We start from the raw sequence: 18,862 nt of genomic DNA, 5'->3' as shown, positions 1-18,862 counted from the left end.
TGGTAGGCAGGAAGCCTCTGATCCTGACCTATGTTGATGGGAGTCACTTATCTGCTCTTTCTATGTTGTCTTGTGATGGCTGGGTTTTTTCTAAAAGTTGCTTCGAGCAATGTGAACAGCATCAAAGTAAGAAGGACCAGACACGCGGTATACGATCACCTCAGATACCTGGATGCAGATGTCATCTTTCTGCAGGAGACACGTTTGAACAGCTTGGGGCATCTACGTGAGGCTGAGAGTGAATGGCGGTCTGGTCCTTCTTGCTGGTCGCTGGCTGTGGAGCCTTATGCCGGGGTGGCCATATTGTTTAACACAAATGACGTGACTGTGCACAGGTTAACGGAGGTAGCTATGGGAAGGTGCCTGGTGCTGGAAGTGACCATCCATGGTAGACGGCTCCGCTTTATTAACATCTACGGCCCACAGACAGTGGCTGAGAGAATCCAGCTGTTTAATGATGTGAAGCAGTATCTTTTCACCTCTATACCTGTAGTAATGGCGGGGGACTTTAATGTCACTTTGTCATCAGGTGACCGGTCCTCGGGCAGGGCGGTGGTCAGAGACTCCAGAGTCTTAAGTAATATAATATCGCAGGCTGGCCTAAGTGATGTCTTCACATGGGGTGGCAGGAAGCCAAACTTCACATATTCTTGTGCTGACAGAAGCAGTAGAATTGACATGGCGTTTGTGAACCCCACAGAGACTGTTAGCGGGATAAGTGAGAAGGTCGTCCCCTACTCTGACCACCTGGCTTTGTTTTTTTGCTTGGGAGCCACTAGACGCTCTGATATTGGTAGAGGGCTATGGAGGCTTAATTCTAGCCTCCTGGATGATGTCTATGTCCAGGATTGTGTCCACTCTCTTTTCCAGGTTCAGCTTCAGAGAGTGGACTTTTATAACAACGTGGCCGACTGGTGGGAGGATGTCAAGGTGGAGATCAGATCCCTCTTACAGGGACTGTCAATTAAAAGAGGGAAGAGTAAGTATAGCCAGTATCTCAGGCTGCGGAAAGAATTGGAGTCACTGTATTCGGCGGGTGGGGATGAAAAACAAAAGATCGACCAACTGAAATCTGAGATAAGTCAGTATCAGTACAGCAGGTACACCTCCCTGGTTCTGGAACGGGATTATGGGACCTTAGGGGCTCCTGATCCCTTTGAGAATTGCAGGGAACGTGTGGCTAATAGATCGGTGGCAGGTCTCACTGACTCCCAGGGTGTTTTGCAGGAATCTCGGGAGGGTATCCTGGGGGTGGTGAGATCTTACTATGCTGGCTTATTTCAGAAGAAGGTTTTGGATAAAGAGAAGATGACTCAATTCTTGGAGGCAACTCCAGGTCCTGATACTAATGATGTGGACTTTTCTCCTTTGACAGCAGAATTAACGGTGGAGGAAGTTAAAGTGGCCATTGATCAGTTACATCTGAAGAAGGCACCAGGTCCAGATGGTATAACAGCAGAATTCTATAAGAAGTTCGTAGACCACTTGGCCCCAATCCTCGTGGACGTGTACAAAAATTGTCTAGAAAATCACCTGATGCCTCCGTCCATGAGGGTGTCCTCGCTAATTCTGCTGTCTAAAGGTAAGGAGCCTAGTGACATCAAGAACTGGAGGCCGATTGCCCTCTTGAATGTTGACAGGAAGATTCTGGCAAAAATCATGTTCTCTAGGTTAGTCTGTTTGTCCCGGGCACTGTTGGCAGGCTGTCAGTTTGGCACAGTAAAAGGGCGGAACATCTCTGGAGCAGTCATCTCGATAAGGGAGATGTTTGAGAGATGTAAAGCTCTGAGGTGTGGGAGATATGTTGTAGGTCTGGACCAGGCTAAAGCTTTTGACAGAGTGGATCACGAGTATCTATGGGCCACTTTGTCAAAGTACGGTATTCCAGGACAATTTGTAGATTGGCTGAAAACTTTATATTGTGAGGCGAAGAGCTTTCCTCTAATCAATGGTTGGCAAGGGGACACTTTTGAAGTAGAGGCAGGGGTGAGACAGGGTTGCCCTTTGAGTCCACTGCTGTATGTGTTTGCCTTGGACCCGTTCCTGAGGTCACTGCAGGAGTGCGATTTTCAGGGGGTGCCGGTCCCCCACTGCTTGCCTTTGAAAGTAGTTGCCTATGCGGATGATGTGACTGTGGTGATATCTGAGCCTCGTGAGGTGCAGATGTTGTCTGCAGCCATCAGAAGCTACTCGGAGGCCTCGGGGTCTCTAGTCAACCTTGAGAAGAGTCAAGCTCTCTGGACTTTAAGTACTGATCCAGACTTTGATCTGCCACAATTTGCAAAGGCCTCCACCTATATTAAAATCCTTGGGGTCAAATTTGGGAGGGAAGATAATGCCAAACTAAATTGGGAAGAAAAGTTGGATTCCGGAAATGCAAAGGTTCAGCGATGGAAGAACTGGAGGCTGACCTATAGAGAAAGGGTTACTATGTTGAAGACTTACCTGGTCCCCGTCTTCTTGTACGTCTCTGTTGTCTTTCCTTTGCCAGAACCTTTCTCGGCTAGGCTCTTTAGCCTGTTCTTCCAACTTTTGTGGGGGAACAGGTTGAACCCAATAAAAAGAGGGATCACCTACCTACAGAGGAGAGAGGGTGGGCTGGATATGTTAAATCCAAGGGTGTTCTTTGACTCCATGTTTCTGAAAGTTAATTTTGGTTGCCTGGACTCAAACAGCAGCTCCCTGTGGGCGAACAGTGTCAGGGACTGGATATTGCCTTTTGCAGAGTCTTGGGTGCGAGGCGGCAGTCTCAAGAGGGGTCGGTTTACTCGTGGCTTCCTCCCCCAGTACCTGGAATATGGTCTAAAGTGTGTGAAGAAATGGGGAATAGACAAGGTGTATCTGGAGACTAAGACCAGGAAGGATCTCTATATAAAGATCTGTAGGGCCTTCTATAACTTGCAGCCAGCACTGAGAGACTGTACAACGGCCACCTTGCAGGAAAGTCTTAGGTTCCTCAACGGACCAAGGCTTCCTGCAAAGTTGTTTGACATTGCCTGGCTATCATTCCATGGGAAGCTTTTTGTCAGAGGCAATTTAAAGTTCCTGAGTGTTCTAGATCGCATGTGTCCCTTGGGCTGTCAGCAGGAGGAGACTATGGAACATTTTATAACCGAGTGCTGGGGAGGGCGACAGATATGGCAGGAGATAGCCAGCAAGCTAAAAATCCCAAGGCTGCAGTCTCTGACCTACCCAGACATTGTATATGGTGTGACATCACAGGTAGCTGACATTGACCGGGGGACCCTGCATTTGATTATAACCATCGTTAAATACTATCACTGGCAGACAAGAACAAGAGTGTCCATCCATAGTGAGCCCTTCAATCATGAGAAAGCCGTAAACCTCATCCTGTCGGAGCTAAGGTGGGTCAGATCTATAGAAGTTAGGAGAAAGGGCGAGAATGAAAAATTATGGAAGAATGTATATTTGGAGTAATTTCTGGTTCATGTATCCTGGAATTATGTTTATTTATTCATCTTTTCTCCCATTTATTTGCAATGGACTCTTAAGTTAAAGTTATTATAAACTTATTATTTTGATGATATGTATGATTTCAGTTTAATAATTGTTTGTTCATTCTCATTTCGGAATGTACTATTGTATTTTTGCTTGTTTTATACTAATAAAAATTGCCTCCTATGTACAAGAATATTACTACTATAATACTGCTCCTATGTACAAGAATATAACTACTATAATACTGCTCCTATATACAAGAATATAATTACTATAATACTGCCTCCTATGTACAAGAATGTAACTACTATAATACTGCTCCTATGTACAAGAATATAACTACTATAATACTGCTCCTATGTACAAGAATATAACTACTATAATACTGCTCCTATGTACAAGAATATAACTACTATAATACTGCTCCTATGTACAAGAATATAACTACTATAATACTGCCTCCTATGTACAAGTATATAACTACTATAATACTGTCTCCTATGTCCAAGAATATAACTACTATAATACTGCTCCTATGTACAAGAATATAACTACTATAATACTGCTCCTATGTACAAGAATATAACTACTATAATACTGCTCCTATGTACAAGAATATAACTACTATAATACTGCTCCTATGTACAAGAATATAACTACTATAATACTGCTCCTATGTACAAGAATATAACTACTATAATACTGCCTTCTATGTACAAGAATATAACTACTATTATACTGCTCCTATGTACAAGAATATAACTACTATAATACTGCTCCTATGTACATTTTCTCAGTTTAAACTTTTGTTCCGTGATTTATGTTCTATTCTGAATAAAATATTAGAAGTTGGCACCTCCACATCATTGCATTCAGTATTTATTCACGATTTGTATAGTGTCCCAACTTTTTTGGAATCCGGTTTGTATATAACTACTATAATACTGTTCCTATGTATAAGAATATAACTACTATAATACTGCTCCTATGTACAAGAATATAACTACTATAATACTGTCTCCTATGTACAGGAATATAACTACTATAATACTGCCCCTATGTACAAGAATATAACTACTATAATACTGCCTTCTATGTACAAGAATATAACTACTATAATACTGTCTCCTATGTACAGGAATATACCTACTATAATACTGCTCCTATGTACAAGAATATAACTACTATAATACTGCTCCTATGTACAAGAATATAACTACTATAATACTGCCTTCTATGTACAAGAATATAACTACTATAATACTGTCTCCTATGTACAGGAATTTAACTACTATAATACTGCCCCTATGTACAAGAATATAACTACTATAATACTGCCCCATGTACAAGAATATAACTACTATAATACTGCCTTCTATGTACAAGAATATAACTACTATAATACTGTCTCCTATGTACAGGAATATACCTACTATAATACTGCCCCTATGTACAATAATATAACTACTATAATACTGCTCCTATGTACAAGAATATAACTAGTATAATACTACCTCCTATGTACAAGAATATAACTACTATAATACTGCTCCTATGTACAAGAATATAACTACTATAATACTGCTCCTATGTACAAGAATATAACTACTATAATACTGCTCCTATGTACAAGAATATAACTACTATAATACTGCTCCTATGTACAAGAATATAACTACTATAATACTGCTCCTATGTACAGGAATATACTACTATAATACTGCTCCTATGTACAAGAATATAACTACTATAATACTGCCTCCTATGTACAAGAATATAACTACTATAATACTGCTCCTATGTACAAGAATATAACTACTATAATACTGCTACTATGTACAAGAATATAATTACTATAATACTGCTCCTATGTACAACAATATAATTACTATAATACTGCTCCTATGTACAACAATATAACTACTATAATACTGCTCCTATGTACAAGAATATAATTACTATAATACTGCTCCTATGTACAAGACTATAACTACTATAATACTGCTCCTATGTACAAGAATATAACTACTATAATACTGCTCCTATGTACAAGAATATAACTAGTATAATACTGCCTCCTATGTACAAGAATATAACTACTATAATACTGCTCCTATGTACAAGAATATAACTACTATAATACTGCTCCTATGTACAAGAATATAACTAGTATAATACTACCTCCTATGTACAAGAATATAACTACTATAATACTGCTCCTATGTACAAGAATATAACTACTATAATACTGCTCCTATGTACAAGAATATAACTACTATAATACTGCTCCTATGTACAAGAATATAACTACTATAATACTGCTCCTATGTACAAGAATATAACTACTATAATACTGCTCCTATGTACAGGAATATACTACTATAATACTGCTCCTATGTACAAGAATATAATTACTATAATACTGCTCCTATGTACAACAATATAACTACTATAATACTGCTCCTATGTACAAGAATATAACTACTATAATACTGCTCCTATGTACAAGAAAATAACTACTATAATACTGCTCCTATGTACAAGAATATATCTACTATAACACTGCTCCTATGTACAAAAATATAACTACTATAATACTGCCTCCTATGTACAGGAATATACTACTAGAATACTGCTCCTATGTACAAGAATATAACTACTATAATACTGCTCCTAAGTACAAGAATATAACTACTATAATACTGCTCCTATGTACAGGAATATACTACTAGAATACTGCTCCTATGTTCAAGAATATAACTACTATAATACTGCTCCTATGTACAAGAATATAACTACTATAATACTGCCTCCTATGTACAGGAATATAACTACTATAATACTGCCTCCTATGTACAAGAATGTAACTACTATAATACTGCTCCTATGTACAGGAATATAACTACTATAATACTGCTCCTATGTTCAAGAATATAACTACTATAATACTGCTCCTATGTACAGGAATATACTACTAGAATACCGCCACTTGCAACAAACTATTTACATTGTTATGAAGAGCTAAGTCACAGTTTATAATCAATAAGGAAATACTGGGCACTCTCACTATATGGAAAACCGTATGTTTTATTAGTTTATAACATATATTGGAAAAATACCATAAAATCAACATAAATGACCGTACTTTAATATTAAAATGGGATATGGTTCTAATACATACTAAAAGTACAAACATATTAAAATACTAAAAGATCACATGAAATATCTCAGGATAATGCCTGTTGTATCGTCAGTCCACGTATCAGTTACTCTTTAAATATCCTTACTGGATCCTAACTTGCCTAGGACACAGGAATAGACAGTCTCAAACAGTACTGCTTAATGTGAGCGTTTGAGCGGCGTCCCGCTATACTCACTGGTTCAGCGGCGTCCCGCTATACTCACTGATTCAGCGGCGTCCCGCTATACTCACTGATTCAGCGGCGTCCCGCTATACTCACTGATTCAGCGGCGTCCCGCTATACTCACTGATTCAGCGGCGTCCCGCTATACTCACTAAGAGCCGGTGTCCTGCGAGCCTCTATGTTCCTTCTCCCACGCCCATACTGCTCTGCACCTGTATAATCTTTGCTGTGCTCGTGCTGTGTCGGTTGTAATCAGCGTATCGGGTCTTTAATATTCTGGAAAAAACGGCATCAGAGTCTTCCAACAGATGGGCTAGCAGTCCATACGGGGGTCTTGAGCCAAGCCAGACGCGTTTCGGGGCTTACTATCGCCCCTTCCTCAGTGGGGCGATTTTTAAGTCACCATTTATATTTTTCTGGAGTTGCCCTTTAAGTCTTGGGTATGATTTTTGTTTATCACCTCTGTTTTGTTGGTTAGCTATAATCCCAGTTTGCCGTGTGTTTAAGAATTGTAATTTTTGTAGATTTTCTCCTGATTTCTTTACGTCTGAAAATTGCCCCTCAGCAGTTGTTTTTTGGAAGACCATTTTGTTTATAGATTGTGTGTCCTTCAGGATATTATCACCATAAATACATGGACATGCGGCGTATGCGTCATACCCGAATCAGTAATTAGTGGACTAAGGCGTCCTTATTCTCGGCCCAGGAATGTTATTTCTTGAGATGAGATTAATTCTACTTGCTGGAGCGGTGTTTTTGTTTTTTTACATCTTAGGTTGGATTGATGTGTTGTGAGGAATTAGCATTTGCTGCTGTGAGGTTGAGGATTTCAGAGGTCCTGCTGTGACCCGACGGGTGGGTGGGAGATCGCTCCCAGTAAATATTTACAAGTGCTAATTTATAAGGAATGTGCAGAATGCAAAGCAGAGACCACGCAAAGGTCATTAGCCACAACGTGCCCTAAATAATGTGACACGCAGGTAAATAAAATGTTGTCAGCTAGCAGGTCCTCACTCCTAACAATTCTTATTTCATAGAAGGTCCCCTGAAAATAAGCAGTTCAATGGTTTCCCAAGGCTGGGACCTCCAGTGATTAGCTATAATATGTGTGGGAGGGGGGGGGGGGGACTTGCAGCAGGTGTTCAGTTTTCCTGCACTGCCCCCACAGGGGATACTAGGTGTTACATGATGCCATTGACAGGGTCACTATCAGAAATTTACTGCAAGGTCAGCCCTGGTGGGCATAACATCTTCAGATTGAGAAATATCTTGCAGAACAGCTGTCGTAGGCCACTGGAGGAGCTCCTGAAAGACATATTGGGCAATGTAAGAGGCAGGGACAGAGGGTGATCTGGATGTTTGTTCAACCATCCTCTGGTGGGAGTTGCTTCCAACTAGATAACTAGTAGTACCCTGTAAATTGCTTCCTTCTTGGGTGATGTCAGCTGTGGTCCACGCTGGATGTTCTGCTTACTTCCTTTCCTAATAGAAATGTTTTTATGCCCCAGGACCCTGTTCAGACTGGTGAATAAAAGGACCCTTTAAACACTCTTTGATGGAGCCCGTGACGTCCAGGAATCACTGAATATGGGTTAATGGACCTCAGATCTCGAAAAGCTGAGGGTATAACATGGGCCTTGAGGACAGACAGGAATAGCTTCAGTCCTTTATGACATGTAGACTCCCTTGTGACGTCCTCCACATTTTCCTCATGTCTTACCAGATTCTGTACACCTGGCTCATGTTGCATGATACAACAATAATTTTCAATATATGGTGCCACCTCTGGCTCTTAAATAGCCAGTGTCCTTCCACTTAAGTCTCCCCCAGCCAGTGGTTAACTACCTTAGGATATATTGGACACCTTCCCCTGAGCAATAGTTACTACCTATTTCCTGCTAAGGTGCACCATTGTCTTCTTTTGCCCATACTAACCCTAAGGTGTCTGCCCCAACCTTTGGACTGATTTTGGATTCTCTGCCTGCCCTGACCTCAGCTTGTCCCGGACTATGGTTTTGTCTGACCCCCTCAGTGCTCTTCACCGGTGTGTCTCTTGACCCTCGTGGTCAGTCACCTCTGAACTGAAACTACTCCAAGAGGAAGTGGCCTAGTGGTTCCCCTGCAGCGGCATCCAGATCCCTGTATGGGGATTAAAGGGTGAAGGCCATGGGACTGCCAGGAAAGTAGCTCCAAGCCAAATTGGTTCAGTAAGCACAGTGGATCCTCATCCGCTTCAGTAACAAACATGGTGCCAATATACTCCACCAAAATGAAGATTTGTATCCTCCAGTTAAGGGGAGGCTAATAGTGGACGGGATGTTGGCTCCATTTTGACTATGTAGAGCCTGTACTATCTGATGCCTTCCCGGCTCGTTCTAATCAACTAGCAGTCATTGTTGGATCCTCCAGAGACCCTTTTTGTAGCCACTCTCTAATTGATAGAGGGATTCCCCTCAATTGCTTGAACTTTAAAAGAATATCTGAAAATAGGTTTTCTCAGCCAGAAGTTGAGTCATTACAAATCCCTTGTGTGGGGGGCACAGACTGGCATTGATTTCCCTTGAAGAATTTTTGCATAATTTTGCAATACTTTAAAATGACTCTCGGCCATGCTAATATTCCCAATCACTGTCCTTCTTGAAATGAGTGAGGTAAGGAGAAACAGACTAAGTAAAGTTCTTACTCTCTGTGGTACGAGTGACAATGAATCTATGAATTTGTCCTTCCTGATAGAATTATTATGACAGAAATAAAGAAGCGACCTATTACCAGTCCAGATTGTGCAAACCACTGTGGAGTGATTTAGCTGTAGGAGGAAAAGGAAGGAAGAGGCCGCGGCTCCATCTACTGCTTTGTACGAAAGAACGAGATGTCACAAGGAGACAACAGAGACCTTTTTTCTCAACACATGTCCGACACCAACATAGTGACAGCCTTAATTGTCCATCATGCCAATTAATTCAGTTTATTGCTCTTTAATTATGCTCCTCAAAATTGAATTACCGAGGAGCCCAATACATTGTGAAGACTCGCACTGTATGCTGTGTGTACACTCAGAAGTTAGTATATGAAAGACTGTATAAGGATATGCACCTCTTTCTAATGTTTAAGTAGACAAGTCCAAATGTATCCCTTGCCCATGGAGAAAGCTGTATTGAGCTAGGATGGAACCACCTCATCTCTTCATGGTCCATGTTGAGGATCTCCATTGGAGCCTGAGAGGAAGATAAACTGTTCCATGGGACATGCCACCTTACTCTGCCTGAAAATGGTAGAAGACCTACAAAGCTAAACCCTCAGGACATGGTCCATGTAGATATGGTGTCATGAATGCATGGTGTCATGGAATTAGGCTCCATGTTTCTTTTCTTGCTTTGTGTTCCTCTTTCTTCAGTCTCTGTCCATTTACTTGCCTTATGCTTGCTTCTTTAACATGAAGATGTATGACATCTTAATAAACTGCTCAAAAAATTTAATTAATAAATAAACAGGACTACCAGTTTTCTGGAGAACATCTAGTTGAGGTTCCTCAGGACCTAGCAATAAAGCATGGTATGACAAGCAAGAGGTTCTCCCCCAAACTTGATTGAAATGACAAAGGAAGGAATAAAGTTGAGTTTTGGTTCAAAGTTCAAACCTCTAAGAGCTTTCTCTGCCATCAGCTTAAATTTGGCATTCAGTAGAAGATCTGAATAATCTAAACAGGCCTAGGCATGAAGCCATATGGGACTCTGAATTGTATCACAATGGATTTACAGTACTATTAAGGACTCCATCCCCTGCAGTAGCTGTAATGGCGGTTGACACAACCAATCTAGATGATTTATTGTGTCTTGCCAAGTTTCGACTTTCGACCACATGTCCCTTTTACCTTCATGATTAGAGACGAGCAAATAAATCTGCCGATCATTTATTTTTGCTGAATTGCAAGCCTGTGGAATAAAATTGGTGAATTGTTCACAACATTTTCAGTCTGACAGAGGGCAAAATACAGACACAGCAAATCAATATGTCCAGTGCCTGTGCCCAACCTTCTGAAATCAAAAACAGGAGCAACCACTCACCCCCATCCCAGGCACGAACACTCAGCCACAGATTCTTCATATCCCCCTTCTTCTGCATCCTCCAAACTGTGCAAACCCATACGTTTCAGGCATGGTCTCCCAAGGCTAGCGCATCACAACGATTTTGGTCTCATGTTGATCATAGTAAAAATGACTTTGGTGCAACTTTCCAAGGGACATATTTGGATGGAATTTAGCAACTACTTCCCTTCACTGGAAAACACCGAGTTCTGTGCTGGCTATGTTAATCTTTCATATTACCACGACAATCCGAAAGTCACCACAGAGCCATTATTTCTCCATAACACCTCCAAATTTTGCCAGCAAGTGCCAATCTCAGAACATCTCTTCCAAGTAACAGTAGCTTCTTCCAAATAGAAAGTATTAGAGCGTTAGCGTATCCTAAGGTGTCTTTCGCATGGCAGAACAGAGTGCAAGAGGCTGTGCGGTGGCACAAGGAGTTTATGTCTGCACCATATAATGGACCTGATAGATCTATGTGCTGCCATATGATGCTCTGTGTTGTTTTGTCTAGAAGCAATGCATCCAGGGAAGAGGTTCTCCATATTAATGCATCCATGGAGCATGCCGTATTCATAACTGAACTGGAGATACAGTATGGAACCCATAGAAAGTGCTCTACTACAACTACAGAACTGAAACCTAAGTGGTAGCCTCAATTTCTCTAAATATGCCACCTAATGCCAGTCACAGTATCCAATAAGCCCCCCTGGGATAGCATAACAAAGATCAGAGTGCCATGCACATGGCATAGTAGAGAGCAGGAGGCTTTATTGCGGCACACCGGCGTAACCTTCTGCTCTACATTATGGACCTGGTGGCATGTGCAAGCTAGAGTTATTGTCTACTAGAAGCAACACATCTAGGGAAGAATTTCTCCATAACATGAAATCCAATGGAGCATGCTGGATTTGCACTTGAAGTGTATAACATACGGAGGTGCTGTACAGAATCCTAAGAAATCTATAGTTGCTCTACTACGATTATAGAGCTCTAACCTAGGTACTAATGCAGTACCACAAAATAGGGTACTTGTGAATTATTTAATGCTATTTGGTCTAATGTATTATACCCAGAATAACATTGTATGGCACAGGCAGGGTTCACAATCCTGACTGTGCCCCTGTAGGAATCTAGGTGATGGACTTAGGTCCGCCCTTACTTCAGTGTAGTTTGCTGAGGAAGTAGTGGGAGGATCTACATGAGCTCATTCCTTGGAACTTTGCATCAGTAAAGCCATCTACACTCCAGAGAGTACATGAAGCAGACTTCATGCTTTATAATGGTTAGGTATAAAACAATTTTATTTAAACAAAACTTCTGGCTGAAAACAGAGAGTTAATGGAGTTTTTCAGCCAGTACATATTGACACATTGATGACCTATCCTCAGTGTGGTTCTGACTAGAGATGAGCGGACACCTGGAAGTTCGGAATCTTTGGGTTCGGCCGAACTTCGCAAAAAAGTTTGAGTTCGGGACCCGAACTTGACCCCGAACCCCATTGAAGTCAATGGGGACCCAAACTTTGGAGCACTAAAATGGCTCTAAAAAAGTCATGGAAAGGGCCAGAGCAGGCATGCTCAAACTGCGGCTCTCCATTTGTTGCAAAACTACAACTCCCAGCATGCCCGAACAGCCTACAGCTTTCAGCCTACAGCAGGGCATTGTGGGAGTTGCAGTTTTACAACAGCTGGAGGGCCGCAGGTTGAGCATGCCTGGGCTAGAGGGCTGCAAAAGGCAGCAAAATGTGGTTAAGATTAGGGTTGAGCGAACCCAAACTTTAACTGTAACTGTTCGTACCGAACTTTAGGATTTTTGGACCCCGGACACGAACCCAAACTTTTCTGTAAAAGTTTGGGTTCGAGTTCGGTGTTCGGCGATTTAATGGCGCTTTTTGAAAGTCTGCAGAGCAGCCAATCAACAAGCGTTTAACTCTGTGCCCTTAGAAGCCATCACAGCCATGCCTACTATTGGCATGGCTGTGATTGGCCAGTGCAGCATGTGACCCGGCCTCTATATAAGCTGGAGTCACGTAGCGCCGCACGTCACTCTGCTCTAATTAGTGTAGGGAGAGGATGCTGCTGCTGTTAGGGAGAGAATAGGAAAGAATCTGTTATCAGAAGTGCTTGTTACCTCTGCGATCTACAGCGACTTTGTTTTGTAGGTGTAGTGCACCATTTTTTTACCCTGCCCTGAGCCCAGTGACACAGGAAAATACGTTTTATCCGTCTGTTAGTTAGGTGGGCGTCGGCGCCCATTATGTGCAAGTTCAGTGCACCGGTACAGCATATGTGCATTTGTGACAGTCAAATGCGAGCTTTAAATACTGCAGTTATCTTCTCAGGGTTTAAAAAAACACACATTTTTTGCAAGATAATAGATTTTGGGTCCTTTGCTGAATTTGTGACAGTCAAATACAAGCCTTAAATACCGCTGTTATATTCTGGGTTTAAAAAAACACCCATTTTGTGCTAGATACTACATTTTGGGCCTTTGCTGCATTTGTCACAGTCAAATACAACCAGTCAATACTGCTGTTACATTGTTGGTTGACAAATTAAAAAATTTTGTGACCGTGAAGTAATTGCATAAAATTCGCCTGTCACACTGTTGTGTGACCTCAAGAATTTTTTCCTCTTTATGACACCGGCGCTGCCTTACTGTCAGTGAACTTAATTGTTGACTATTGGCGGTTACATTGTCGCCTGACATAAACCATCAAAAAGCAGAAGACACTGCTGCATGACTTGGGGCTCAGACTGCTTGGCTGATTTGCAAGGGGGTGAGGTGAAGGACTGATGGACATGGGCTGCAGGTGCCAACTCTGATCTTTCAGCAGGAGACTGGGTGCGAGACAATGTGAAGGAACTGGATCCACTGTCAGCAGCCCAATCTACTATCGCCTGTACTTGTTCTGGCCTCACCATTGGTAGAGCCGCATTAGGCCCGACCAAATACCGCTGCAGGTTCTGTCGCCTACTCGCACCCGAGGAAGGGGCTTCACTTGTGCGTGTAGCTGGCACAGATCGACCACGTCCTCTCCCTGCAACAGGAGCTCCACCAGCAGCACCACGACCGGGGCCACGTCCCTTGTTTGACGCTCTCCCCATTTTTTGCGGTTACCCACCAAAGTAACAGACGTTTTTACTAAATTAGGTTCCTTGTCAACAATGCAGAGCAGGGGTTTTTGGACGGCCAAAATGGGTTAATGTCACCCAAAGGTACTTTATTGCCCAAATTTTTTTTTTTTCTCACACACAATGAAATTATGGATTTTACTGTATTTCTTTAACTACCATAAATGCAGCACAGGGCAAAAAGGTACTTTATTGCCCCCCAAAAAAGGGTTTTGTTTAACCCTAAGTAAAACAGATGGATTTAACTGAGATTATATTTCACTCTCACAAATGAAGCACAGGGTTTTTTAACATAAACAATGGTGGATATGTCACCCCTACAATGGAACAGATGGATTTATGAATTTATGTGCCTGCCTGTCACATGTGCAGGCCTCAGAGGTACTTTACACCCAAAAATATGAATTTAAACGCAGCGTAGGCCGCAAATGTACTTTATAGCAACAAAAATTTGAATTTTTTACCAAAAAATTTAACTGCAGTATTTGGCGATTTATTGGACTGTCAGAAATGCAGCACAGGGCAAAAAGGTACTTTATTGCCCAAAAAAAGTTTAACTGTGATTCTATTTCACTCTCACAAATAAAGCACAGGGGTTTTTAACATAAATAATAGTGGATATGTCACCCCTACAATGGAACAGATGGATTTGCTGAATTTATGTGCCTGCCTGTCACATGTGCAGTGCAGGCCTCAGAGGTACTTTACAACAAAAAAAGTTTATATGTCACCCCACAATGGAACAGATGGATTTAACTGATTATATTTCACTCTCAGAAATGCAGCACAGGGGTACTTTACAGAAAGAAAAGGGAATATGTCACCCCCTGGTCCCTGAACTCACAGACAGATAACCTATATTATTTTCCCTTCCCCTGGCACATATGCAGTGCAGGTGCATTTTAGAAATGGGTATATGTTGGCCACTGAACTACAAGAACAGGATTAAATGATTGTCCCTGGCACATATGCAGTGCTGTTGCACAAAATAGCCGCCGACGCCCACCTAACTAACAGACGGATTAAAACAAATTTTACAATCTCACTGGGCTCAGGGCAGGGTACAAAAATTTAGCATTGCACCCACAAAACATAAACCACTGTAGATCTCAGACTTCACACCAAGTGCAGATATCAGAGTCTTTCCTATTCTCTCCCTCACAGCAGCAGCATTCTATCCATACAACTAGTAAGAGCAGAGTGGCGTGCAGCGCTACGTGACTCCAGCTTATATAGAGCCTGGGTCACGTGCTGCACTAGGCCAATCACAGCCATGCCATTAGTAGGCATGGCTGTGATGGCTTCTAAGGGCAAACAAGTTAAACGCTTGCTGATTGGCTGCTCTGCAGCCTTTCAAAAAGTGCAGTTAAATCGCCGAACACCAAAATCGGACCCGAAAATGTTCGGGTTTGGGTCCGGGTACAAAAAAACCTTTACAGTTCGGGTTGCCCTCAACCCTAGTTCTGACACCTGGCACCCCTGTCAATCAGTGGATTGAAGTGCTCTTAAGAGTGCTACTTCAGCTTCAGTATTACACTGTGCATCGTCTTGGAAGTTTTGGCGGTGGAGTGTTCCTTTAACTTGCAAGTGAGACGACACACATTGTAATCTTGAAGAGGAAGCAGTGCTTGTATGAGCACCACCTCCTCTTCAAACAGCTGATTGGTTGGGGGGGATGCAGAGAATCGGATATTGATGACCTATCCTGAAGATAGGTGGATACAATCTAAACAAGTAAGATTTGTTTGTTTAAAATCTTTCCCCTCTTTACAATGGCAGACCTGGTTCTGTGCAGGAATTGTTGTGCTTTTATTTCAGGTTCCACCCTTCGGATGTTTGGATACTGTCTGATCTGTAGACAGCTCTCCATAATGCAGAAGGAAATAGCATTTTTGAAATATGAGATTTGTAAATTAACCGTTAAACAAACTCAGGCTGAGAACGTTGCAATGCCACTGCCACACACAGAGACCCCCTAGAAATGGAAGATGGGTTACAGCAGGTTCTGGTAGATTGAGAGTTGTGGATAGAAGACATGTCCCACAGTCTGTGGCTCTCCATAATTCATTTGCAGCACTTTCACCATGCAAGAGCAACATGGATGATGGCTCAATCACAGTGGGTGAGAAATAATCATCTCCCATGCCTAAAGTATGCAAGACTGCAGCCAAAGACAAAAAGGAGAAGGTGAGGATTGATAGTAAGCAGCTGTTGGTGGGCGATTCCATCATAAGAGGTGTGAAGTTTGAGGAAAATGGTGAGATGTCTCCCTGGTGCTACCGCTAGCAGGGATAGATGACAGATCCTTAATATTGTTAGGCAAGAAAAGCAGGAAAGGGAGGTGGATGATATTGTCCATCTTGGGACAAATGATCTGGCTTGCAATGAGGTTTCAAAGGTAAAAGAAGCTTTTCACACACTTGGAAAGGATATATGGGAGGTTGCATCTACTGTTTCATTCTCTGCAGTTTTGCCTGTGCATAACCTTCAGCATGACAGAAAGATGTGCATTAAGGAATACAATGTATGGCTTGGTGAATGGTGTCTGAACCAAGGGTTTGGCTTTGTGTCTCATGTTAGCTCTCGGAATGGAAAAGAACTGTACAAGAAAAATGGTTTGCATCTTTCTCTCAAGGAAACGAATGTCCTCAGTAATCAGTTTCAAGTATTTGCTAAGGAGCATTTAAACTAGGAAAGGGGCGCAAAAGAGTGATAATCCAGCAATCCAACTGCCCCCCGGAACAATGCCAGAAGATGCCAGTAGCACAAAGGTTAAGAAATGACAAGCTCAGATTCTTGTCTACAAATGCTCGCATTTTAGGGATTAATATCAATGAACTTGGGGCTATAATGGCATCTGAGAATATAGATTTAGTGGCTGTTACTGAGACGTGGTTCAATGGAAGTAATGACTGGGATATAACAATACCAGGGTTCTCTCTATATAGGAAAGACAGAGAAGGCAAGAAAGGGGGAGGGGTGGCCCTGTATGTGATAGATAGCATAAAATATAATTTGAAACAAGTTAGCGAGAACAATTTAGAGTCAGTTTGGGTTACCTTGTAGCTTGATAATCATAAGGTAGCTCGTGTAGGTGTGACATATAGACCACCTAGCCAAGTCAAAGTATTAGATGATCTACTAGTTGAGGAATTAGCTAAAATGAAATTGAAGGGGGAAGTTATCATTATGGGAGACTTCAATCTTCCTGATATAAACTGGAAAACCAAAATAGCTAGTTCTGCCAGGAGTACCGATATTCAAAATTCCCTACTGGGATTATCTCTACAGCAAGTAGTTGAGGAGCCAACCCGGAAGGAGGCCATTTTAGATTTAGTATTCACAAATGGGAATTTGGTATCTGATATTACTGTAGGGGAAAGCTTGGGATCTAGTGATCACCAGTCAGTGTGGTTTACTATAAGTACAATGACTGAGTCACACTACACAAAAACAAAAGTTTTAGATTTTAGAAAAACTGACTCTTCTAAAATTAGATTAGTGGTATACGAGTCCCTATCAGACTGGAACAGTTTCAATGGAGTCCAGGAGAAATGGGACTAAAAAGTGGCACTATTGAAGGCAACAGAAAATTGCATTAGGCTTGTCAGTAAAAGCAAAAAAAAAGGAAGAGACCACTGTGGTACTCAGCAGAAGTGGCCAAAATCATTAAAAACAAAAAGATAGCATTTAGTAATTATAAAAAAAAAAATAACGAGGATGACAGACAAATTTATAAGATTATAGGCAGAGAGAGGCAAAACAAGTTATAAGAGCTTCTAAAGCACAGGCAGAAGAGTAATTAGCTCAGGCAGGGAAAAAAGGCGATAAGGCATTCCTCAGATACATCAATGAAAAAAGGAAACTAAAACAAGGAATTACCAAATTAAAAACAAAAGAAGGAAGGTATATGGAAGAAGATAAAGAACTAGCTGACTGCCTCAATGAATACTTCTGTTCAGTTTTTACAAAGGAAAATGAAGGGAAAGTACCTCAGTTAGGAAAGAAGACTAATGAATCTTTTGATGGAGGAAGAGGTTCTAAGTCAGCTCTCTAAAATTAATACAAATAAGTCACAGGGGCCTGATGAGATACACCCAAAGCTATTAAAAGAACTCCGCGGTGAACTAGCAAAACCATTAACAGATTTATTTAACCAATCACTGGCAACAGGAGTCGTCCCAGAAGATTGGAAATGAGCAAATGTTGTGCCCATTCACAAGAAAGGTAGTAGGGAGGAATCGGGCAACTATAGGCCAGTAAGCCTGACATCAATAGTGGGGAAATTAATGGAAACCATACTTAAGGAGAGGATTGTGGAACATCTAAAATCCCATGGATTGAAAGATGAAAAACAGCATGGGTTTACTTCAGGGAGATCATGTCAAACTAATCTTATAGATTTTTTTGATTGGGTGACTAAAATAATAGATGGCAGAGGTGCAGTAGACATCGCTTATCTAGACTTTAGTAAGGCTTTTGATACTGTCCCACATAGAAGGCTTATCAATAAATTGCAGTCTTTGTGCTTGGACTCCCATATTGTTGAATGGATTAGGCAGTGGCTGAGGGACAGACAACAGAGGGTTGTAGTCAATGGAGTATATTCAGACCATGGTCTTGTTACCAGTGGGGTAGGGTGCAAGGGTACCTGACCACACCACCAGGCACAGGCGTCATTGTCTTGTATGGGCCAGGGAGCATCTACTCTGGATGAGGGACCAGTGGTTCTTAATGCTGTTCACTGATGAAAGTTGATTCACGCTGATCAGAAATGAAGGCCGCCAATGATGTTGGAGACACCAAGGAGAGCGCT

The sequence above is a fragment of the Bufo gargarizans genome, chromosome 2, assembly GCF_014858855.1.
Source record: "Bufo gargarizans isolate SCDJY-AF-19 chromosome 2, ASM1485885v1, whole genome shotgun sequence".
NCBI lineage: Eukaryota > Metazoa > Chordata > Amphibia > Anura > Bufonidae > Bufo > Bufo gargarizans.
This window is presented reverse-complemented; position numbering follows the sequence as displayed.